We start from the raw sequence: 25,273 nt of genomic DNA, 5'->3' as shown, positions 1-25,273 counted from the left end.
AGTTTCTTCCATTTCAGAGCAATGAGAGAATTTCCAGCAAAGAGGATGTCTTTAAATAAAAATGCTTACCAGTAGGAAGCATTGATGTAACTGTGCTAAGTAAATGCATCACTTGCATCACTTAATTAAATTTAATTCTCACCACAGATATTATCTGTGGCCAATGGAAGTCCTGTGGTTGCCCCACTTGAGCAAATACTGACTTTTTAGGTCTTTAGAAATGTCTGAAAGCAATCTGTCATTATCACTGTTGATTGATTAAATATCAATTAATTTTTACTACCATGCCCCAGCTCAAAGAACAAATCAAATACAGCAGCTTTTATAGCTGGTGAGCAGCAAGGGTTTGTTTTTTAAAAAAATATGGACTACTTTGTTGATTACTCCTGAGGTCTTTGAGACAGATCTGCTGAAGTAGGAAAAAAGAAAACCCATTACAGGGGTAAAGCCAGGCACCTTGGGCTATAATCTTGGGTAAATTGATAGTATTTCTTAGTCTCAGATTTCTTATCGGTAAATGAAGGGATTTGAAATGAAAATTCTTTTCTGGCCCCTCCAGCTAAAAAATCTGCTTCTATGTTTTGAAACTCTGGAGCTATTACTGGCTCTTCTATCCTGATTTGCCTGATTTCCTGACACTGTCACTTATAAATAAGAGATCATGTGTGGATTGAATCATTCAACTGAGGACCAGGACACCTAATGTCCCTGAAACCAGCCCAGCAGTTTTGTCTTTCTGTTCCTCTCTCCTCTCCATTGGAAATAGAAACTGTCCTCACTTTTTCTAAGTAATAATATAATAAGATACACTCAATCCCATCAAGTTCCATAGAATAGAGTCTATGTAAACAGGACATCAGTTAACATGGATAGAAGTCCAGACATACTGTTGCAGAAAAGCAAGTTACAGAATTTGTACAGTGTAACATCATTTATGTGACACATATAACAATTTTATGTATGTGTATGTGTGTGTGTGTGTCTATGCCAATAAATGCATAAAAATAATTAGGGGTAGTGGTTAAAGAGAATTTAAGTCTTATATATATATATTTAACAAGAGCAAGACATTATTTTTATTTGAATAATTCAAAGCAATAAAACTACACTGTAATTTTTGTTGGCTATACAATGATTTGCCATCTTTAGATGGAAACTACATTATTAAGTCTCCAAGAATGGATCAAAAGAAAACAGTCACCCACTTGAAGAGATCTGGTTGGTGTTTGCGTGATAGGAAGGGAAGTGGGTGTTGGAAGCATGATGCAATATGGGCAGTGTGATATAGGGAAATGGAATGTATGTGTATGTATTGCTGTATTGTGGAGAAGCCTCTTTTTTGGTCTGTTTCTTGTTTTGATATTGCTTTGAGGAAAGAGTCCAAGAATATGGTTTTCTTAAAAAAAAAAAAAAAAAAAGGGAAGATGATATGGTGCCTGTGAAATTGAGGACAGGCGTGGGTGTGTGTGTGTGTGTGTGTGTGTTTGTGTGTGTTGGATGCTGGAGGAATCCTATACCCCTTGTTACTGTTTATTTAGGTTTTATAGGAATTAGTAGCTGAACACTTTCCAAGAACTTTCTATATTCATTACTTTGTTTTATCATTAATGAGGACAAAGGAGAGGAATCTGGAGCTCAGATAAATGAAATGATTTGCCCAAAGGATATACCACAACTGGACTCCATCCCAACTCACACCAACACCAGCCTGCTAATACCCAGCCCTGCTGTGGGCAGAAGGTTCAGAGGGCATGGCCTGATGACACAGAAGCCTGCATTGGGTTGTGATGGTTAAAGAAGTAGGATACAAATAGCAGTTTCCTGCTGGCCATATGATTAGTCCACAAGAAATGTCAGATATTATCTGTTGTTCCAATTATTCGAATTTCCAGAAACAATGAAGGACACGCCTCCAGACTTTGAGATTCTCTGACATGATTCTGCAAAGATTCCCCCTCTTTTGCACTACCTCCACACCTCCTTCCCTTTGCTTTTAGGTACTTTTTAAAAAAATTTTTATTAATTTATTTATTTTTGGCTGCTTTGGGTCTTCGTTGCTGCGCGCGGGCTTTCTCTAGTTGCAGTGAGCGGGGGCTACTCTTCATGGCGGTGCGCGGGCTTCTCATTGCGGTGGCTTCTCTTGTTGCAGAGCACAGGCTCTAGGTGCGCAGGCTTCAGTCATTGCAGCGCGTGGACTCAGTAGTTGTGGCGCACGGGCTTTTTTGCTCCGCGGCATGTGGGATCTTCCCTGACCAGGGCGTGAACCCGTGTTCCCTGCATTGACAGGCGGATTCTTAACCACTGCGCCACCAAGGAAGCCCCCGCTTTTAGGTACCTTGATGAGCACAATTTACATTTTAAGCGCTGGTTGCTACCACCAGAGACCCGTTGTTGAGTTGCCCAAGTAGTTTGCAGTCCCTGACAAAGATCGAGGGCTTTGGCTTTAGCTGTTTCAGGAGGCAGTGTTGTGCATCTGAATAAACTTAGCTTAATCATGGTTGGCGCAGATTATCAGGGACATAACATCAAATAAATAAATGACTCCTGGAAAACAGCTCATTCTAAAGCCAGCCACTTTTATTGCCGAGCTCTGATTTCACTATGATTAATGAGGCTGTGCTTCCTCATCTTTGGAGATCAGAAGAACAGCTTCTCAAAGGCCTTCCCCTCCCAGCACTGTCTTCCCGTTTAATCTATAAGACTCAAGATGGTTCCACTTCGTGAATACTCCGTGGCTTAGAAACAATTGTCCTGCACAAATAAATAGGACGGTTATGATCACTGTGCCGTCCTAAGACTCTGTCTCTTTCTGTTCAGAGAGTGTAGCTGCAGGATAACAGTGGTAGTGATTTCCACCCCCGTAGTGCCTCGTATGCTTTAGCACTTCTGAGGCGCTCATAAAGGAATTCACTGGTACTGAAGAGGGGGAGACATTTCCCTCAAGAAAGTTTCTCGCTTTTCTACATAGTGAGAAACTATGTTCTTTGGGGTTTGCCTCTGAGTGTTGCTCTGGGCTTAATTCTTTGTGTTTTGTGTTTATTATGACTCAAGTAGAACATTCTCAAAGATTCAAATGACACAGAGGAATACAGAGCAAAACATGGAACTTCTCTCTGCTTCCTTCCCCTTTTCATTTCTTATTCCAGAGGTAGCCTCAGTCAGCAGTCTGTCTGCATCTTCCTTCATGAATGCATCGACATACATGTATAAAGCCATTTCCTTCCTGCTTATTTTATTTATTTTAAAGGAATGTGATTCTGAATGCAATATTCAACAATATACTCAATGATACACAGATTTTTTTAAAAATTATGAAATATTTCAGGCACGTAGAAAGTTTTGACAATAATAAAATATCCACTTACCTATTACCTAAGCTTTGTGAATGGTTACATTTTGCTTAATTTGCTTCGTATATTTTAGTGAAGTTGCACAGTAGAAATACTTGTTGATGCTCCCTCAATATCTTTCCTTTATCCCTTCCCTCCAAATGTAATCTCTATTCTAAATTTGGTGCTTATTCATCCCTAATATGTTTTTATACTTTTACTAAATGTTTTAAGGTAGAATTGATATATAAAATATGTCTCAGGTGCACAGTATAATGATTTGGTATTTGCATATATTGCAAAATGATCACCACAGTGAGCCTAATTAACATCCATCACCACACATAGTTACAATTTTTTTTCCTGTGATGAGAACTTTTAAGAGTTACCCTTAGCAATGTTCAAATATGCAGCACTACATTATTATTAACTGTAGTCACCATGCTGTCTATTACATCCCCATGATTTGTTTATTTCATAGCTAGAAGTTTGTACCTTTTGACCTCCTTCATCCATTTTGTCCACCCCCCCCCACCTCCAATCTGTTCTTTGTCTCTATGAGTTTGGTTTGTGTTGGGGTTTTGTTGTTGTTGTTCTATTGTTTTTTGGTTTTTTTTTTTAGATTCCACATATAAGTGAGATCATATGGTGTTTGCCTTTCTCTGCCTGACTTATTTCACTTAGCATAATGCCCTTAAGGTCCATCCATGTTGTCCAAAATGGCAAGATTTCATTCTTTTTATGGCTGAATAATACTCCACTGCTCCACTTTGTGTGTGTGATAGCTTCTTTATCCATTTGTCCATCGATGGACACTTAGGTTGTTTTCATATCTTGACTATTATAAATATGCTGCAATAAACATGAGGGTGCGTATGTCTTTTTGAGTTAATCTTTTTGTTTTCTTTAGATAAATATCCAGAAGTGGAATTGCTGGATCATGTGATAGGAATATTTTTAATTTTTGAGGAAACCCCATACTGTTTTTTATAGTGAATGCACTGATATACATTCTCACCAACAACACACAAGGATTCCCTGTTCTCCACAGCCTTGTGGACACTTGTTAATTATCTTTTTCATGATAGCCATTCTAACAGGTGCGTGGTGATATCTCATTGTGAATTTGATTTTTATTTCCCTGATCAGTGATATTGAGCAACTTTTTATGTACCTGAAGGCCATCGGTATGTCTTCTTTGGAAAAATGTCTATTTAGTTCTGCCCATTTAAAAAATTGGATCTTTGGAGTTTTTTGTTATTGAGTTGTATGAATTTTTAATATATTTTGGATATTAACCTTTTATCAGATATATAATTTACAAAGGTTTTCTCACATTCAGTAGGTTGCCTTTTCCTTTTGTCAGTGGATCCCTTTGCTGTATGGAAGTTTTTTAGTTTGATGTACCCCTACTTGTTTATTTTTGTTTTTGTTGCCTTGGGTTTTGGTGTCAGATTCAAAAAATCATTGCCAAGAGTGATGTCAAGGAGCTTACCACACATGTTTGCTTCTAGGAGTTTTATGCTTTCAAATCTTACATTCAAGTCTTTAATCAAGTTGCTGTCCAGTTTTCCCAATGTCATTCATTGAAGAGACTGTCCTTTCCCCATTGCATATTCTTGGATCCTTTGTTGTAAATCAATTGACCATATATCTGTGGATTTATTTCTGGGCTCTCTATTTTGTTCCATTGACCTATATGTTGGTTCTTATGCCAAAACCATACTGTTTTGATTACCTTAGCTTTGTATTATAGTTTGAAATCAAGGAGCATGATGCTTCTAGTTTTGTTACTCTTTGCCAAGATTGTTTTGGCTATTTGGGGTCTTTTGTGGTTCCATACAAATTTTAAGGTTGTTTTATTTCTGTGAAAAATGTCATTGGAATTTTGATAGGGATTGCTTTGGTAGTATGAGCATTTTAACAATATTCTTCCAATCCATGAGCATAGAATATCTTTCCAGTTATTTGTGTCTTCTTCAGTTTCTTTCATTAATGTCTTGTAGTTTTCAGTGTACGGATCTTTCACCTCCTTGGTTAAATTTATCCCTGCGTATTTATTCTTTTTGATGCAATTTAAATAGGATTGTCTTCTTAATTTCTCTTTCTGCTAGTTTGTTTAGAAATGCAACGGATTTCTGTATATTGATTTTGTATCTTGCCACTTTACTGAATTTATTAATTCTAACAGTTCTTAGGTAGAGTCTTTAGAATTTTCTATATATAATATCATGTCACCTGTAAATAGTGACAGTTTTACTTCTTCCTTTCCAATATACATGGCTTCTTTTTCTTTTTCTTATCTAATTGTTCTGACTTGGACTTCCAATACTATGTTGAATAAAATGGTGAGAGTAGGCATTCTTTTCTTGGTTCTGATCTTAGAAGAAAAGCTTTTAGCTTTTCACCATTGAGTAAGATGTTAGCTGTGGCCTTTATTATGTTGAGGTACATTCCCTCTGTACTCACTTTGTTGAGGATTTTTATCATAAGTGGATGTTAAATTTTTTCAAATGCTTTTTCTGCATCTATTGAGATAATCATATGATTTTTATCCTTCCTTTTGTTAATATGGTGAATCCCATAAATTGATTTGTGAATATTGAACCATCTTTGCATCCCTGGAATAAATCCCAATTGATCATGGTGTGTGATTCTTTTAAATATTTTGTTGGTTTGGATTTGCTAATATTTTATTGAGGGTTTTTTCAGCTATATCTATCAAAGATATTGGCCTATAATTTTCTTATTTTGCATTGTCTTTGTATGGTTTTGATCAGGGTAATGGTGGCCTTGTAGAATGAATTTGGAGTGTTCCATCCTCTTCAACCTTTTATTAAAAACTGAAGTATAGTTGATTTACAATATTGTGTTAGTTTCAGGTATACAGCATAGTGATTCAGTATTTTTTGCAAATTATACTCCATTATAGGGTATTACAAGACAATGGGTATAATGCCCTGTGCTATAAAGTATATCCTTGTTGCTTATTGATTTTACATATATTATTGTATCTGTTAATCCCATACCCCTAATTTGTCCCTCCCCACTTACCTCTCTCCTTTGGCAACCACAAGTTTGTTTTCTGTATCTGTGAGTCTGTTTCTCTTTGTATATGCATTCGGTTGTATTATTATTTAGATTCCACATATAAGTGATATCATACAGTATTTGTTTTTCTCTGTCTTATTTCACTAAGCATAATATTCTCTAGGTCCATCCATGTTGATAAAAATGGCAGTATTTCATTCTTTTTTTTTTATGACTGAGCAATATTCCATGGTGTATACATGTGTATAAACACACACAGCACATCTTATTAATTAATACAATCATCTGTTGATGGGCACTTGAGTTGCTTCCATGTCTTGGCTATTGTAAATAGTGCTTCTGTGAACATTGAGGTGCATGTATCTTTTCAAATTAGCAGTTTCAATTTTTTTGAATATATACCCAGCAGTGAAATTGCTGGATCATATGGTAGTTCTATTTCTGGTTTATTAAGGACCCTCTATATTGTTTTCTATAGTGGCTGCACCAATTCACATTCCCACCAACAATGAACAAGGGTTCCCTTTTCTTAACATCCTAGTCAACGTTTGTTATTTGAGTTCTTTTTGATGATAGCCATTCTGATTTGTATGAGCTGATAACTCATTGTGGTTTTGATTTGAATTTCTCTGATAATTAGTAATGTTGACCATCTTTTCATGTGCCTGTTAACCATCTGTTTGCTTTATTTGATTTTGAGTTGTATGAGTTGTCTATATATTTTGGATATTAACCCTTTGTCTGTCATATCAATTGCAAATATTTTCTTCATTTCTGTAGGTTGTCTTTTGATTTTATTGATGGTTTCCTTTGCTGTGAAAAAATTTTAAGTTTAATTAGGTCCCATTTGTTTAATTTTGCTTTTATTTCTTTTGCCTTAGAAGAGTGATCCAAGAAAATATGGCTATGGTTTGTGTCAAAAAGTGTTCTGCCTATGTTCTCTTCTAGGATTTTTATGGTTTCAGGTCTTACACTTAGGTCTTTAAACCATTTTGAGTTTACTTTTGTATATGGTATGGGAAAATGTTCTAATTTCATGGTTTCACAGGCAACTATCCAGATTTCCCAACACCACTTGTTGAAGAGACTTTCTATTCTCTATTGCATATTCTTGCCTCCTTTGTCATAGATTAATTGACTGTAGGTGCATACTTTTATTTCTGGGCTCTCTATTCTGGTCCATTGATCTATATTTCTCTTTTTGTGCCAATACCATGCTGTTTGGATTACTGTAGCTTTCTAGTATAGTCTGAATTCTGGAAGGGTTATAAGTCTGGCTTTGTTCTTTATTCTCAGGATTGCTTTGGCAATTCATGGTCTTTTGTTGTTCCATGTAAATTTTAGGATTCTTTGCTCTAGTTCTGTGAAAAATGTCATGGATATTTTGTTAGGGATTGCATTAAATCTGTAGATTGCTTTGGGTAGTATGGCCATTTTAATAATATTGGTTCTTCCAATTCAAGAGCATGAGTTATTTTTCCATTTCTTTGAATCATCTTCAGTTTCTTTCATCAATGTTTTATAGTTTTCAGAGTATAAGTCTTTCACTTCCTTGGTTAAGTTTATCCCTAGGATTTTTTTTTTTTTTTGATGCAACTTTAAACGGGATTTTTTTTTTTGCTTTCTCTTTCTAATATTTCATTATTAGGGTATAGAAAAGCAACAGATCTCTGTATATTCATCTTGTATCCTGTAACCTTACTGAATTCATTTATTCTAATAGCTTTTGGGTGGAGACTTTAGGGTTCTCTACATAGAATATCATGTCATCTGCAAATAGTGACAAGTTTTACTTCTTACCTTAAAATTTGGATACATTTTTTTTCTTGTCTGATTGTTGTGGCTAGGACTTTCAATGCTATGTTAAATAGAAGCAGTGTGAGTGGGCATCCTTGTCTTATTCCTAAATCTAGCAGGAAGGCTTTCAGCTTTTCACTGTTGAGTATGATGTTGACCGTAGGTTTGTCATAAATGGCCTTTATTAAGTTGAGGTATGTTCCCTCTATAGCCACTTTGATGAGAGTTTTTATCATGATTGGATGTTGAATTTTGTCAAATGCTTTTTCTGCATCTATTGAGTTGATGATATGGGTTTTGTCTTTCCTTTTGTTAATGGGGTATATCACATTGATTTTGTGCATGTTGAACCACCCTTGTGACCCTGGAATAAACCCCTCTTGATCATGGTGTATGATTCTTTTTATGTGTTGTTGGATTTGGTTTGCTAATATTTTATTGAGGATTTTTGCATCTATATTCATCAAAGATATTGGCTTGTAAATTTCTTTTTTTGTAGTGTTTTTCTCTGGTTTTGATATAAGGTAATGGTGGTCTCACTGAATGCATTTGGGAGTGTTCTGTCCTCTTCAGTTTTTTGCAGTAGAAAAGAATAGGTATTAGTTCTTCTTTATATATTTGGTAAAATTCCCCTGTGAAGCCTTCCAGTTCTGTACTTTTGTTTGCTGGGAATTTGTCTATTACAAATTCAATTTCTCTTCTAGTGATCAATCTCTTCAAATTGTCTGTTTCTTCCTGATTCAGTCTTGTATGTTTCTAGAAATTTGTCCATTTCTTCTAGGTTGTCTGTTTTGTTGGCATATAACTCTTTGTAGTATTCATTTATGATTTTTTTTTTGTATCTCTGAGGTATTATTATTTCTCCTCTTTCATTTCTTATTTTGTTTATTTGGGTCCATTCTCTTTTATTCTTGGCGAACCTGGCTAAAATTTTATCAATTTTGTTTATCTTTTCCAAAAAACCCAGCTCTTTGTTTCATTGATATTTTCTATTTTTTTTGGTCTTTATTTTATATATTTCCTCTCTGATCTTTATTTTCTTCCTTCTGCTAACGTTGGGCTTTGTTTATTTTTTTTCTAATTCCTTAAGGTGGTAGGTAAAGTTGTTAGAGATTTTTCTTGCTTCTTGAGGAAGACCTGTAACACTATAAACTTCTTTCTTAGAACTGCTTTTCCTCCATTCCATAAACTTTGGAGTGTTGTTTGTGTTTCCATTTGTCTCTAGGTATTTTCTAATTTCTCCATTGACCCACTGGTTTTTTAATTTATTTTTTTAAATTTGAATTTTATTTTTTTTATACAGCAGGTTCTTGTTAGTTACCTATTTTATACATATTAGTGTATATATGTCAATCCCAATCTCCCAGTTCATCCCACCCACCCCCCCACCTCCCAGTCTTTTTAATAGCATGTTGTTTAGTCTCCACATAGTTGTTCTTCTTCCAATTTTTTAAATTGTTGATTTCTAGTTTTATAGTGTTGAGGTTGAAAAAAATGCTTAATATAATTTCTATTCTCTTAAATTTGTTGAGACATGTTTTATGGCCTGGCATGTGATCTGTCCTGTAGAACGTTCCATGTATACCTGAAAAGAATGTGTATTCTGCTGTTTGGGGATGGAAGTCCCGCTGGTCTATTGTGTCATTTAAGACCACTGTTGCTTTATTGATTTTTCTGTCTGGATGATCTGTTCATTGATGTAAGTGGGGTGTTAATGTCCCCTACTCTTATTGTATTATTGTCAGTTTTGCCCATTATGTCTGTTAATATTTGCTTTATATATTTAGGTGCTCCTCTATTGGGTGCATATATGTTAATGTGTGTAATATCCCCTTCTTGTCTTGATCCCTTTATCATTCTATAATGCCCTTATTTGTCTTTTGCTATAGGCTTTGTTTTAAAGTCTATTTTGTCTGACAGGAATATTGCTGCCTCCACTTTCTTGTCATTTCTGTTTGCATGAAATATCTTTTTCCATCCTCTCATTTTCAGTCTGTATGTGTCTTTAGTTCTGAAGTGAGTCTCTTATAGGCAGCATATAGATGAGTATCTTTTTCTTTTAAATCCAATCAGTTAGCCTATGTCTTTTGATTGGAGCATTTAGTCCATTGACTTTTAAAGTAATTACTGATAGGTATGTGGTCATTGCCATTTTATTACCTGTTTTCTGTTTTTTTGTGTAGTCCTTCTCTGTTTGTTTCTTCCCTCATGGTTTGCTAATTTTCTTTACTAGTGCTTGGGTTCTTTTCTGTTCAGTTTTTGTGTATCTACTCTAGGTTTTTTATTTATGGTTACCATGGGGTTCATATATGTTGACCTCTAACTCTATTTACTTGTTTTAAATTGGTAGCCATTTAAGTTCAAACACATTCTAAAAGAGTTACATTTTTTACTCTCCTCTCCCACATTTTGTGTTTTTGATGTCATATTTTATATCTTGTTTATCTGTTAGCTATTTATTAAATACCATATTTTTGCCTTTCCTAGTGGGATTTTCCTTTTCCTATAGACTCTTACTTCTTTTCTACTTAGAGAAGACCTTTTAACATTTCTTTTAGGGTAGGTTTAGTATTGATGAACTTCTTAGTTTTTGCTTGTCTGAGAAGTTCTTTATCTCTCCTATTCTAAATGATAATGTTGCTGAATAGAGTATCCTGGGTTACAGGTTTTTCTTTTTCAGCCCTTTGAATATATCATGGCACTTCCTTCTGGCCTGCAAAGTTTCTGCAGAAAAATCAGCTGATAGTCTTATGGGGGTTCTTGTGTATAGGACTCTGTTTTTCTTTTGCTGCCTTTAGAATTCTATCTTTATCTTTTGCCATTTTAATTATGATATGTCTTGGTGTGGGTCTACTTGGGTTCATCTTGTTTGGGACTCTCTGTGCTTCCTGTACCTGAATATCTATTTCATTCTTCAGGTTTGTGAAGTTTTCAGCCATAATTTCATCACATACATTTTCTTTTTAAAAAAATGTATATCTAGGTATAAATTTATTTTTATTTTTATTTTTTTAAATTTTATTGAAGTATAGTTGATTTACAGTCTTGTGTTAATTTCTGCTGTATAGAAAAGTGACTCAGTTGTAGCTATATATTCTTTTCCATACTCTTTTCCATTATGGTTTATCAGAGCATATTGAATATTGTTCTCTGGGCTGTACAGTAGGACCTGGCTGTTTATCCATCCTATATATACTAGCTTGCACCCACAAATCCCAAACTCCCAATCCTTCCTTCCCCCACACTTCCTCCTCCTTGGCAACCACAAGTCTGTTTTCTTTGTCTGTGAGTCTGTTTCTGTTTCATAGATATCTTCATCTGTCTCATATTTTAGATTCCATATATAAGTGATATCATATGGTATTTGTCTTTCTCTTTCTGACTTACTTCACTTAGTATGATAATCTCTAGGTCCATCCATGTTGCAGCAAATGGCCTTATTTCATTCTTTTTTATGGCTTAGTAATATTCCATTGTATATATGTACTACATCTTCTTTATCCATTCATCTGTCAGTGGACATTTAGGTTGTTTTTGTGTCTTGGCTATTGAAAATAGTGCTGCTATGAACATAGGGGTGCATGTATCTTTTCGAATTATAGTTTTGTCTAGGTATACGCCCAGGAGCGGGATTGCTGGATCATATGGCAACTCTATTTTTAGTTTTTTGAGGAACCTCCATACTGTTTTCCATAATGGCTGCACCAGTTTACATTCCCACCAACAGTGTAAGAGGGAATGTTTTCTCCATACCCTCTCCAAAATTTATTGTAGACTTTTTAATGATGGCCATTCTGACTAGCATGAGATGGTACCTCACTATAGTTTTGATTTGCATTTCTCTAATAATTAGTGATGATGAACATCACTAATTATTAGAGAAATGTAAATCTTTTTAGGTGCCTATTGGTCATCTCTATGTCTTCTTTGGAGAAATGTCTATTTAGGTCTTCTTTTTGTTACTGAGTTGTATGAGCTGTTTGTATATTTTGGAAATTAAGTCCTTGTCTGTCTCATCATATGCAAATATTTTCTCCCAGTCCATAGGTTTCCTTTGCTGTACAGAAGCTTCTAAGTTTGATTAGGTCCCATTTGTTTATTTTTGCTTTTATTTCCATTGCTTGGGAGACTGACCTAAGAAAACATTGGTATGATTTATGTCAGAGAAAGTTTTGCCTATGTTCTCTTCTAGGAGTTTTATGGTGTCATGTCTTATATTTAAGTCTTTAAGCCATTTTCAGTTTATTTTTGTGTATGGTGTGAGGGTGTGTTCTAACACCCGTTATTTACATGTGGCTGTTCAACTTTTCCAACACCACTTGCTGAACAGACTGTCTTTTCCCTAATGTATAGTCTTGCCTCCTTTGTCGAAGATTAATTGTCCATAGGTGTGTGGGTTCATTGAATACATTTTCAATTCTCCTCTCTCTCTTCTCCTTCTGGGACCCCTATAATACGAATGTTGGTACGCTTGGTATCATCCCAAAGATTTCTTAAGCTATTTTCATTTTTTTCCAATTTGTTTTTATTTTTCTCTTCTAATTGGGTGATTTCCATTATTATATTTTACAGATTACTTATGCATTATTCTGTATCATTTACTATGCTATTCATCCTTTCCAGTGTGTTTTTTATTTTCCTTATGAAATTCTTCATTTATGATTGTTTTTTTCATATTTTCTAGTTCCTTGTTAAATTTTTCACTGGGTTCATCTACTTTTTTTCCCTAATTCAGTGAGTATTCATGTTACTAATGTTTTGAATTCTTTATCTGGTAAATTGTTTATTTCTATTTCATTATTTCTTCAGGGGTTTTCTCTTGTTCTTTCAACTGAGAGCAGTTCCTCTGCCTTTTCATTTTGTTTAATTATCTCTCTCTCTATGAATTTAGGTCCAACAATTATCAGTTGAGGTCTTGAAGTGGTGCCCTTATGTAGGAGTGTGGGTTATAGACTGCTTATGCCCAGTGCCTTTGATTGGAGAGCTAGATTTGACGTGAACACAAGTCATGTCTTTCTTCAGGATATGCTGGCAGCTATCACCTTGGTAGGAGGTGAGGCTGGAGATGGAGGAGCTAGATCTAGAGCCAGGTGTGAGACAGAGCTCTGAGATTCGGGTCTGAGCTGGCTCTGTTTTCTTTATGTGTATGTTTTCCTCTCTCCCAGCACTGGGACCCTTGCCCCAGAGGGGAGCAGTCCTAAAATAAGGGGGGCCTGTGTAGGTTCTTAGATATGATGGGGCATGGGCTGCAGCAGATCAGCTGCAGACAAAGGTCTGAGCTGCCTCTGATGCACTGTTTGTGCAGATACCAGCAATTTTTGCCCTTGCCCTGCTCAGCCCTGGTCTTGAGTCCAAGTCCTCTTTGTCCCTCTTAGCCAGTAACTCCCCCCACCCTGTTGTGGAGCTGTACTGCAGGGTAGATGGGACCCACGTTGCCTCTTTGCATGTACTGGGGCATGGGCTGTAGTGGACTGGCCACCATCAGAGTTCCAGGCTGCTTCTGATGTGCTTCTGAGTACACACCAACAATGACTGCCCCCACCCCACCCAGATGCCACCCTGTGTCTGAATTGCCTCTGTGCCCCATGGCCAACCTGTCTTCTCAGTCGTGGCAGCTCTTGATCCAATGCAGAGCTGTAACATGGAGTAAGAGGGGCTGGAGTGTTTGCTCAGCTCAGGCTGGGGCATGTGCTGGCTCTGTCATAGGAAACTGGACAGAGAAGTCTTAAATCTGCCTTCTCCATTCTGCCTTTGGGGGCAAGGAAGCATGCACACACTCCTTATGAGTGGAGCCCAGGCTTTCCACAGCCCTCCTGTTAGTTCCAGCAGCCCTCCAACCAGCCAAGGGTCTTGTCTTCCCTATATAAGAGTCAGGGATGGAGTGTCCAATAAGTGGCTTGAACTGCTCACTCCCAGGGTGAATTTCTGCCCATGTAATCTCGCTTTTCCTCTGAGTCTCCTCCCAGGGCCATAGGTCCTGACCTGATTGCTTCTCTTCCTTTCCTACCCAATTCCATGTATATCCTTCTTATAGCTTTGATTGTACAGGAGTCTTCCTGCCAGTTTCTAGTGAGGATTGTTCCATATGCAGATGTATTTTTGATGTGTTTGTGGGAGGACAGTGAGTTCCATGTCCTCCTACTCCAACATCTTGATCTATTTGTGTCAAAACTGTAATGACTGATACTCTGCAAGTCATGTTCTACAAGACTTCAGAGAGTTTTCTAGAGTACTCACCATGAGTAAAATTGTTGGATTGTAGTTTATGTGTTATTCAGCTTTAATAAATATTGCCAGATTGTTTATTGAAGATGTTGTAGTTTAAAAAAATTATTTTTTTCTTCACAACTTCCTTAATACTTGGTATTGTCAGACATTTAAATTTTTTCTGATTTTTTTTTTTTTTGCTCTAACTTGCATTTCCCTAGGTGTTAGTGAGGTTGACACAATTTTCCATGTTTATTGGATATTAAAGTTTCTACTTTAGTGAATTGTCTAGTTGTGTCTTTTGCTAATTTAGTATTTCCATAGTAATATCTAACACTTACAAAATACTTATTACATGTCAGGCAAATTGGAAGGGCTTTATGTATGAAGTCATTTTATCTAAACAAGAATCATGTGAAAAAACTCAACCAAGCTCGCATAGGCAGTAAATTGCAGAACAGAGATTCAAATTCATGAATTCTGGCTCCAGAGTTTGTGCAATTAACCACTGTGCTGAAAGTACCCCCTCACCCACCCCCACTCCTGTTATCTGCAGTTTCACTTTCTACAGTTTTAGCTACCCACAGTCAATCATGGTCTGAAAATATTAAATGGAAAATTCTAGAAATAAACAATTCATAGGTCATGGCTTGATGATCCTCCTGCTGACTCGTCAGAAAGTCAGTAGTAGCCTGAGGCTATGTCACAATGCCTACTTCATTCACCTCACTTTATCTTATCATCTAGGCATTGTGTCATCTTACATCATCACAAGAAACGTGAGTACAGTACAATGAGATATTTTGAGAGAGAGAGAGAGAGAGACCACATTCACATAATTTTATCATCGTATATTATAATTCTATTTTATTATTGTTGTTGTTAAGCTGTTACTGTGTCTAATTTATAAATTAAACTTTATCATAGGTAGGCATGGGACAAAAACATCGTATATATAGGGTTGGGTACCATCCATGGTTTCAGGCAACCACTAGGGGTCTTGGAATGAATCCCCTGCAGATAAGGAGGGGGGCGGTTGCTGTAGTATCTGGCCAGAGAGCAATCCTACCTTGTTCTTGTTAATATTCTTCTTCTTTATATTTCATGCCTATTCTGGGCCCTTGGCTCTTCCATATGCATTTCAGGATTACATGCTTTTCAGATTCCTCCAAATCCTGTTGGAATTTTTAATTACATGGAAATTATAGTTTAATTTGGAAATACTTAACGCTTTCACACTGTTGGGTTTTTCTCCCATGAGTGAATATGTTATATCTTTCCACATATTTATCTCCTTTATTTGTCTCCTTAATGACCTTTAATGATTTTTTAAATGATTTTGTCCATGAAGGGTGGCATATCTCTCATTCTCTCTCTTTAAATTTATTCCGAGAAATGTATTGTTTTTGCCGCTGCTTTAAATGACATCTTTTTACCAATTTATTTTTACTTAAAAAATTTCTATATAAAAGCATAATTATTTTATACTTAGTTTTCATCTGGGAAATTTCCTATGTTTCTCATTAGTTTTAATATTTTGAATAGAAATCTTTTAAATTTTCTAAAATCTACAATTTTAATTTCAATGAAGGGAGGTTTTCTTTTCTAAATCTTATACCTTTATTTAATTTTCTTATCTTATAATTTCCTATGGTTTTCTTATGGTCCTTGTCTGTTATTGGAATCCAGGATTTACTTGCCTTCTAAAAAGAGTTAGAGAGAATTTCCTTTTTATCCACCCATTTTTATCTTGAATACTTGCATAATATTGGGATTATCTCTTCCTTGAATATTAGGTAAAACTTGTTTGTAAAATAATCTGGGGCCACCCCCCCGTAGGTAGATATTAAGTTACTACTTCATTTCTTAAACAGTCTTCAGTCTATTTTTTTAAATTATCATATTTTGAAAAATGACTTGTTCTTTAGAAAATTATTCATTTGTTCTGTGTTCAGGTTAACTAACATAAATTTTCTCATGATATTATATAACTTTTACTTTAAAATTTGGAACATTTTAAAAGCTGTTGAAAAATATTTACATAGAAAATGATGTAACAGAATCATATAAAATCTCAAGTTAGGTTTTAACTATTTGTCATATTTGCTTCAGATCTCTCTCTCCATCTCTCTCCCTTCCTTTCTCTCTCTCTCTTTCTCTCTCTCTCTCCCTCCATTTCTCTCTCCATCTATCTCACTTTCTCTCTCTCTCTCTCTCTCAAAGAGAAAGGATGGAAGGTGAAGGGAGAGAAGGAGGAAGGAAGGAAGAATATAATTGAGGAAGGAAAGGAGAAAATATTAAAGATACAGTTAATGATACCCCTTCACATTTCATCTCGGTCTTCTCTCTTGAGATAACTGTTAACCTGAAGCAGTTGTACATCACATTTCTGTTTATTTTCTTACCTTCACTATATATTTATATATGTATATTTAAATGATATAGTCCACTGTTTTGTGTGGTAAGCCAGATTTACATATGTGACAGCTACAGGCAGGTGGTTTTTATCACCTATGAATGTATTCCTAACAATATACTGTTTTGTTTTTCTTATAATTGGGCTTTGGTATTATGCTGTGTATTATAGTTTTCTGCAACTTACTATTCACTCAAATTATATTTCTAAGAACCATGTATCAATATGTTTTTCACATAGTTACCTTCATTTTTCACTACTAAATAGTATTTTTTTTTTTATTTTTTATTTTTTTTATTTTTTTTTTTATTTTTGGCTGTGTTGGGTCTTCGGTTCGTGCGAGGGCTTTCTCCAGTTGCGGCAAGCGGGGGCCACTCTTCATCGCGGTGCGGGGACCGCTCTTCATCGCGGTGCGCGGGCCTTTCTCTATCGCGGCCCCTCCCGTTGCGGGGCACAGGCTCCAGACACGCAGGCTCAGCAATTGTGGCTCACGGGCCCAGCTGCTCCGTGGCATGTGGGATCTTCCCAGACCAGGGCTCGAACCCGTGTCCCCTGCATTAGCAGGCAGATTCTCAACCACTGCGCCACCAGGGAAGCCCCTAAATAGTATTTTTTGTGTGTCATACAGCAATTTATTTATCCACTTATCTGTTGACAGTTATTTTTTCCAGCTTTTTGCTACTATGGACAGTACTGCATTCAAAAGACTTCCTTCTTTCCTTTTCTTTATCAAAACAGTTTTTAAAAAATATCTTTATTGGAGTATAATTGCTTTAAAATGGTGTGTTAGTTTCTGCTTTATAAAAAAGTGAATCAGCTATACATATACATATATCCCCATATCTCCTCCCTCTTGCTTCTCCCTCCCACCCTCCCTATCCCACCCCTCTAGGTGGACACAAAGCACGGAGCTGATCTCCCTGTGCTATGCGGCTGCTTTAATGAGTACTAATATGCTAGACACAACTCTAAAAACTCGGGTCATAGCAGTGGACAAACCAATCAAAGATCTGTGTATTGGCAACTTAGATTCTAGAGGGCAAAACAGCCAAGAAACAAGACAAATAAGTAAAATCTATAATCTGTTATATGGTAATAAATACTAAAGTAAAAAATAATATAGCAGAGAAGGGAGAAAGGAGGTCTTGGGAACAGAGGCGTGATCATTTTGGAAAGGACGCCAAGGACGCACGTACTGAGAAGGTGCTCTTTGAGCAGAGACCCATAGGAGTGAGGGAATAAGCCACGCACGTGTCCAGGGGAAGGAGAATTTCAGGCAGAGGGAGCAGCAAGTTCAAAGGTCCTAAGGCAGGAGCGTGCCTGGTGCACTCCAGAGCCTACAGGGAGGCCAGTGTGGCCGCCACACTGTTCAAGACAGAGGGTGACCAGACATAAGGACAGAGAACTAGGGGGTGAGGGGGGGGGAGGGTGCAGATCCTGGAGGGCCTTATGACACAGAAAGTATTTGGCTTTTACTGTGAGTGAGATAGCAAGTTCTTTCACTTCTGTTTTTATCCAAATCCCTTTAGCGGCTGAGCTGAGAAAAGTCTATGGGGGCTGGGATAAAAGCAGAGAGACCGGTTAGGAGGCTGTTTCCGGAATCCAAGTATGATATTAGCCAAGGTCTCACTTCATATTGCCCCACAACAACCCTTTAAGGTAGATATTATTATGCCCATTTGCCAGTAAGGAGTTGAGGCTCAGAGGAGGTGAGTCAGCTCTTTACCTAACCCTCTGTCACACGGCCTGTTCATGGCAGAACAGGACTTGCACCTGAGTCTGACTTCAACTACTTTGCTACATTCCCAGAAATAGTTCCCAGTTACAACAAAACCATTTCGCCTAATTTAAAATCCCAAATACCAACAGGGGATCTTACAATGGACTGAATTATTCGAACCTGGAATTTTGCAAAGAACTTCAGCTACAGTGCTTCAGCTCTCAGATATTCATATCTACACATGGAAGAGGTATTACTCGAAGGCAAACGTAGCCCAAAGCACATGAAAGACACTGTTGGAACTGTGGCAGCTACAGTTGCCTGCAGGCCCAGCCCTCAAAGATCACCCCATAAAAATTACATGACTATAGTTAGATTCACTGAGGGGCATACATTTGTTTGTTTGTTTTCTGTTGAGCACAATCAAACTTTTAGGAAGGACCATGACCATTTGTTGCCCTCCACGTTCAGTTTTGGAAACTGCCTATTGAAGGTAACTGCTAGCAGGGTGTTTAACCTATAGATTATAAACAAGATTTTGTGCTTTAGAATTTCAAAGGCTTCTACAAATCCTAGGGAAATGTCACTGCGTTGTGTGTTGGGCAGTATGGTCTTTAATTGTGGAATTCACATGGCGTCATAAGATTTAAAGCAACAAGGAAACTCAGAATTACTTAGTGTACTACCTTTATTTTATAGAGGGAAAAAACTGAGGCAAAGAGAGGCTGATTGTTTAAAGTTAGTCATTGATCCCGAACTGAGCAAGGATGTTCTGAGAAGCGCTCCAGTGCATTTCAAGGAGAAGTCTTGAGACATCAGATGGACTTATCTCTCTGACTGTCTGGCTGTGTGACCTTGGGAATGTTATTTAACATTCCTATCTCTCAGGTTCTCCATTAGTAAAAGCTGGAATAATAACTATCTTGCAAAGTCATTGGGGAGAATTAGAAACATGTCAAAAGCTCCCAGGTAGTGTCTGGCACAAGGCAAGTGCCAGCTATAATTTGTACTCTTTTTTGAGTTCAGCAGTCTTTTCAAGACTACCCTCTAAATTACTGACCTCAACGCCTAAGGCCAAGCCAAATTTTAAGCCTCATCTACACCGACAAATAATGCAGCTTTGACCCATCTAGACACTCATTGAGAGATGTATTTTAGGTACATCATTGGGAAATGATGTATTTCATGAAGGGCCTAGGGCTCTCAGGGAAAGGGGAAAAGGTAGCTAGTCTTCAGAGCATTCCAGTGAAGTAAATAAAGAGATAATGACTTTTTTTTTTTTTTTTGGCAGAGAAATTATGTGATTTCCCATTTCCAGGAGGCTGCAATCTCCCATGTGCACCCAACCCTGGTGCTGCAAGTGTTTGGAGTAGCTTGTTCTTTCTAAATGGGTTTTCAGTGTGCTGGAGGGCATTTGATCGTGATGAGCTAGACTAGACACATTTCCTTTGGGTGCTAGAATGAGAGGTTATCACATTCACAAGTTTGAATTACACATCAAGTCTTCACAATAAAAATGACTCCCGGTTGTTCTGACATCTGCATTAACTACTGTTCTCCAGAACAAAACACCATCGTGATGGTGGGGGGGGTACATTTGAATGATCTGTTGAGAGCACACAGTGCTATTGGAGGAGGACTGAACAGTCCCCAGGCAGGGGAAACACTGTGTCTTTTCTGCTTTAAAAAAAAAAAAAAAGATGCTGCCGAACGAAGCTGGCGTTCTCTCAATTAAAGCCTCACTAGATATTCCTTGGTGGAGACTCTGCGGTTTAATGACAAGAGACAGCTTTCTGGATTCAATTTTCCCAGAGTTCCTGAGGCTCTTAGGTGTTGACACACAGTAAACCCCTAAGAAATACATGATAAACCAGGAAGTTGATATAGTGATTTACAGTGGAGTGAATATTTTTCCAGGAATTGGAGTACTGTATTCAGTATCTGGGGCATCTTCTTCTTGCGGTCATGCTATTTGGCATACCAAATAAATGATCATAAAATTGCTTTGAAATCATGGAGTCAGAACCAAGGCAAGCACATTGTCCTTAAAAATATTATATCCAATTTTAGAGCAATAGATAAGGCATTGCTATTGACTGAAAACTGTCTCCCAAAGGGATACATTGAAAAACTCTCTGTGCAGATCACTTGACTTCTTTAACACTATCTTTCTTCAGATGGGTTACTGGACCAAGGATTCCTTTAAAACTTTCTTTCATTACTGGCAGGCTATGCCGACCTTGACTGTTGCCCAGTTCTTCATCAGCAGTGTGTTTGCAAACCACTTCCAAATCATGTGTTGAATCTTAGTAGTTTCCTTCTCCAGGGATGACTTTACCTCTAAATTTTTGGAACCAGTATTTACTGTAGCCTGCCACCCTGTCTGCTTGACCCTAAATATGCAAGTCCTACATGTGGATATCATCACGATGTCATTGGGGCTCTCAGGTTACACTCTTGGAGATCTCAACACCCATAGTAGTAGAAAGGACACAGCGAGGACACACGGGCTTTAAGTGAAATAAACGGAAGGAATTATTATTTTATTGACTAACCGGCCATGTTTAAAAACAACAAATATTCGGCATGTCTTCTCTTTGGGGACTACGGTCCCATGCAGGCTTCAAAAGTTGGTGGAGGGAAGTCAAAAGAGACTTACAAAAAGCAAAGCAAAATATATCTCTGAATCTTTTTAGCTTATAAACCCCACTTGTGAAGGGTATTTGCCCCCCTTTCATCTAAAGTAAGGTTATGACCATATTAGAAGAGCAAAACCATTTTGAGGGTTCCACGTGCCATGTTTTATTTTACAACACAATAATAATTTGTATTTTGTTTAAAATATCTTGCAAAGAATCAGACGTCAGGAATATTTGCGCAATAGCTGATTTACTGGCACTACCTGGACCTCATTCCAGGATGGTCTGACAGTCATAAATTGCCTGTATCACCTAGTATCGCATGTTGTGACTCATCTTTCCGCAGTGAAAAGTAGAGCAGCCAATAAGATGCAGTGGAGGAGGCTTTCTGGTCCACATGTGGGAACTTTTCCCTTTCCCCTCCAGTTGATTATACAGTAATTCTGTTGGCTAATGTCAATGATAACCTGGCAATGGGTGGAGTATTTAGGTGTTTAAATAGATCTTTTTCTACCACTAGATGAACCTCATCTTTCTCTCTTTTCCTGGGATTAACCTTTCTGTTATTCTATTCCTTCCCTCTTCTCATTTGTCTTTATCTTGGGTTGTGAATTAAGGGGAGGAGGAGAAAGAGACAAATCCCTGAACACTGTGGCATCTATTTCCCCTCAGTCCTAGTACTTAAGAGTCTTGCTACTGGTTTATCAGAATTGGTAACAGACAAGTTGGGTACTTTTAGGCTTGTCTGGACACAGGGGCAGCCATGGTGCTGGGGGAATATGATCACTTAATCCTCCTTTTTTCTGAGCTCGAATGCTAAATTATATAGCGTTATTAACATCTGTTGCATTTAATTTTTGCAAGCCGAATGTATTTTCTTAGATATGGGTAAATCTGCCTGAAGAATTGTGTTTTATTAAAGAATGATAATTCAATAAAAGATCTCGACTGCTCAATTCTGCAAAAGGGCCAGTAATGAGTATTTAAACTGTTAATAACCAAGCAACTTGAAGACACAATAAGAGGACTTTTGAGTTCACTTCCTTCTTTTTGTTCTTGTGAGCATTTTCCTTTCACAGGGCTTGAAAGGGATTTGTCCTTTGATGTAAATTTAATATGTTGAAACCTATTGGAAATGAGAAAGTGAACATTGTTTTCTTACTGAGCTCTGTCCTGTGTATGCTTTGGGGGGAATATGTATTGATGAAGACAGTTTGAAAGCTGATGCGCCGGAATAAATCCTACATCTTTTTACCCTTTGTTTGAAAGAAGCCACTCAAATGCTAGGAATAAATTTTCTCACCCTGCACCAGCGTTTTTGCCTCCGAAATCGTGGTTTCATGTAAAATGCGGCCAAGCAGCGGCTCTCTGTACACTGTCAAATAAAAAACAAACAGCTTTTTTGTGGCTCCTCCCTGAAGCAGCCATGATGAAGGTATCAGCTGGGACTGCAAAAAAAGAACGTTTGTTTTAGAGTCTCTCTTGCACCCGCTGTGTTCTCTGCTGCCAGTTTCATACTCGTTCCTTGTGGGCCCTTCCACCCTTAGCCTGCTCCTATCCTGAGCTCCTTGGATGGGTACCACATTGCCATCCCCTATATATCACCCTGTCTGTCCTCCACGACGGCCATTGGCCTATTTCTCATGGCTCTTCTCTCCACGTTCCTTCACTCACTGTTTCTCTCCATGTTCAACCTGGGTCTGTATGCACTGCTCACCTATCTGGGGGTTTGTTCTGTTCATCTTGGTCTGGGCTGACATGTCTTTGCTAGAAAGGCACAACCTATACTAGTACAGCTGAGTAGATTTCCCAGTGTTTCAAGAAATCCTTCGATTTTTTTCCCCCTTAACAGAGAGGCCAGGAGAAGCAGGAAGCCCCCTTTTTTTTTCTTTCAATATTGAGTGTCCATTTTGTTTTCTTAAAATTAATTATTTATTTTTTTTTTGGCTGCACTGGGTCTTCGTTGGTGTGCGTGGGCTTTCTCTAGTTGCGGCGAGCAGGGGCTACTCTTCATTGCGGTGCACGGGCTTCTCACTGCAGTGGCTTCTCTTGTTGCGGAGCACAGGCTCTAGGCGCGTGGGCTTCAGTAACTGTGACATGCAGGCTCAGTAGTTGTGGCTCGCGGGCTCCAGAGCTCAGGCTCAGTAGTTGTGGTGCACGGGCTTAGTTGCTCCGCAGCATGTGAGATCTTCCGGACCAGGGCTCGAACCTGTGTCCCCTGCATTGGCAGGAGGATTCTTAACCATTGTGCCACCAGGGAAGTCCCAGGAAGCCCTTTTAATATCAGGTGTTCTGAGTCCTCAGAAGCTGAGGTCACCAAGTTTCCCTCCATTCTGTGGTGAGCAAGCTTCAGCTTCCTGGTTGTTGGAGACTTTCTGTAACTGGGCAGCTGTGCACCTTGGAGGTGAGGTGAAGAATCTGCATTATTGAAGACAGGGTAGGGCCTCGCATGAGGCACCTTCAGCCATTCCTTCATGAGATGGAACTGGGAAGGCCTCTCCCCTGTGTGCTGGAAATCAGGGATCCTAGTGTGATATTTACAAAGAACATCCTTGATTTCTTTGAGTAATCTGATTGGTTAGTTGTGGTTAGGCAAGGGTGATTTGTGTAGCAGTAAATTCCCTCTCAGAAATTTCCCCTGAAACACATATGGTGTCCTCTGGTTGGAGATGGGCTATTATTTTGGTACTTAAAGTCCTGAAGGCCAGTGGTAACTTCATGTCCCTTCTCCACAGGGTTTCTGCTATTCAGTTACGCACTGGAATTGACAGGCTCTTTTCCTTGTTACCCTCTTTCCCTTAAACTAGGAAGCAGTAGGGGAGTGAACACCTGATAGAATTTGTATATGTTTGTTATATTCTCTCAGTGTAATGAAAGCAGTTCTCTTTGGGTGCCGACATAGCAGCCTTCACACCTTTCAACTGGCTGTCGTGATGGCATGTTTTTTCCAAGGAATCTCTCTAATCATACTGATCACAGGGCCCACCTGTGGTCCCATGTCCCAGGGCAGCTTTTTATTCTCACGTATCTATTTGAAGTTTTCGTTAGAACTGCCCGCACCCCCGCCATCCCCATGAGTTCTGTTTTTCTTCCCCTCAACCTACTTTCACGTGGTTATTGGCTTTCTCCCAGGAGTGACTTCCCACCCTGGCTTTTTAAAGATTTCTATTTTTCTTAACCTATTTCTTCTCCCCACATGCCACTAGTCCCTTTCTTTCTGTCCAGGCAACGCTGCTTCTGTCTCCCTTCTTTCTTCACCTTGTTTTTCAGTCGATCCCACAGCCTTCCCAGATCAATCAACCAACACAGTGATCATAGTAAAAATAACAACAGCAGCAACACCACTGCTATGACCACCCTTACTGATTACCTACAAGTGCCGGTCCCTGCCCTTGCAAAACTCACTGTGAAGACGTCTCTTAAAAAGCAAGGTGGAGGGCTTCCCTGGTGGCGCAGTGGTTGAGAATCTGCCTGCCAATGCAGAGGACACGGGTTCAAGCCCTGGTCTGGGAAGATCCCACATGCCGCAGAGCAACTAGGCCCGTGAGCCACAATTACTGAGCCTGCGCGTCTGGAGCTTGTGCTCCGCAACAAGAGAGGCCGAGATAGTGAGAGGCCCGCGCACCGCGATGAAGAGTGGCCCCCGCTTGCCGCAACTAGAGAAAGCCCTCGCACAGAAACGAAGACCCAACACAGTCATAAATAAATAAAAATAAATAAATAAAAATTAAAAAAAAAAAAAAAGCAAGGTGGAGGTATCATTATCCCCATTTTACAGATGGGGAAAATAAAGCCTCGAGATGTTAGCTACTGTTCCTAAGTAACATGGCACTAGTTAGCAGACTTGAGATTCAAACCCATAACTCTCCAACTCTGAGCCTGTGCTCATTGTACTGTGCTATCTGACAAGAAAGGCCGTGTACAGTTTCATGAAGTGTTGATAGCTTATCTTTATCTCATCTTTTCTTCAGATCTTGGCCATAGGTCTGTCAAGAAGAAACTGGCTCAGAGAGGTGCATGAACTGGTTCATAACCAGAAGGCTTGTAAGTGGCAGAAAATCCAGGATTGACCTGGAGCTGTGTTCTGTATCCTGCCGCACATGGTATAGGGAAA

This window comes from Balaenoptera acutorostrata, chromosome 12 (assembly GCF_949987535.1).
Source record: "Balaenoptera acutorostrata chromosome 12, mBalAcu1.1, whole genome shotgun sequence".
Classification (NCBI taxonomy): Eukaryota; Metazoa; Chordata; class Mammalia; order Artiodactyla; family Balaenopteridae; genus Balaenoptera; species Balaenoptera acutorostrata.
This window is presented reverse-complemented; position numbering follows the sequence as displayed.